This window comes from Poecilia reticulata, linkage group LG5 (genome assembly GCF_000633615.1).
Source record: "Poecilia reticulata strain Guanapo linkage group LG5, Guppy_female_1.0+MT, whole genome shotgun sequence".
In the NCBI taxonomy this organism is placed as follows: Eukaryota; Metazoa; Chordata; class Actinopteri; order Cyprinodontiformes; family Poeciliidae; genus Poecilia; species Poecilia reticulata.
The window spans coordinates 23,997,319-23,998,459 of record NC_024335.1 but is presented as its reverse complement, the minus strand read 5'-3'; positions in this window follow the sequence as shown (position 1 = coordinate 23,998,459).

The following is a 1,141-nucleotide window of genomic DNA, read 5'->3' as shown; positions in this document are numbered from 1 at the left end:
CTGGCTTTTAAGAAGTGCTACGTTGTTGTAATAGTGGGTTTGAGGTCATCTGTAAGGTTGGCCATAGTGTCAGCCATCTTCCTCTTGACAATACCGTAAAGAAATGAAATCAGCGTCTCCACAAGGCTCGCTGAAACAGAATGAAGTGCTTTAAAATGTCCAGGTAAACCATGGCTCTGACTTTGGACTTGATAAAACACAGTGGATCTACAGTAGCAGAAGATATTGCTCTATAAATCACCACCAATTGTGTAAATGTCACCCTGGTGATAGCCTGGCCATCGCCTTCCTATGCAGTTCCACTCAATTCTCATCTCCGTTCAGTGCTCAGTCTGCGATTTCTCCGATTGAGGTCGATTTCTCCTTGAACTTGAGTTCCAAAGTAAATTTGAAAATGTTTTTCTCCTTAGTGTCAGTAAGACGCTTCTGATTTCTCTTTTTCAGGAGTGACAAAAAGAAATCAAAGCGTGCAACCTGTTGCTAGTGCATGTTTTTCTATTACACTTTTTCCTTCCACTAAACTTTCCATCATCATCCTTGGACACCGCATTTTTTGAACACCAACAGAGCATTGCTACATTCATTATTTTATTTGTCCCAAGAGACATTTAATGTTCTGATGAACTGAATGTAGGGCTTCAATAAGCCATTAGCCATCAACATCAAAACTACAGGTGCTTCTCAAAAAATTTGCATATTGTGATAAAGTTCATTATTTTCCATAATGTAATGATAAAAATTATTATAAAAGTCATATTTTAGATTCATTGCACACCAACTGAAATATTTCAGGTCTTTTATTGTTTTAATACTGATGATTTTGGCATACAGCTCATAAAAACCCAAAATTTCCATCTCAAAAAAGTAGCATATTTCATCCGACCAATAAAAGAAAAGTGTTTTAATACCAAAAAGTCAACCTTCAAATAATTATGTTCAGTTATGCACTCAATACTTGGTCAGGAATCCTTCTGCAGCCTTCAATGCGGCATGGAGGCAATCAGACTGTGGCTCTGCTGAGGTGTTATGGAGCCCAGGATGCTTTGATGGCCTTAAGCTCATCCAGAGTGTTTGGTCTTGCGTCTCTCAACTTTCTCTTCACAATATCCCACAGATTCTCTATGGGGTTCAGGTCAGGAGA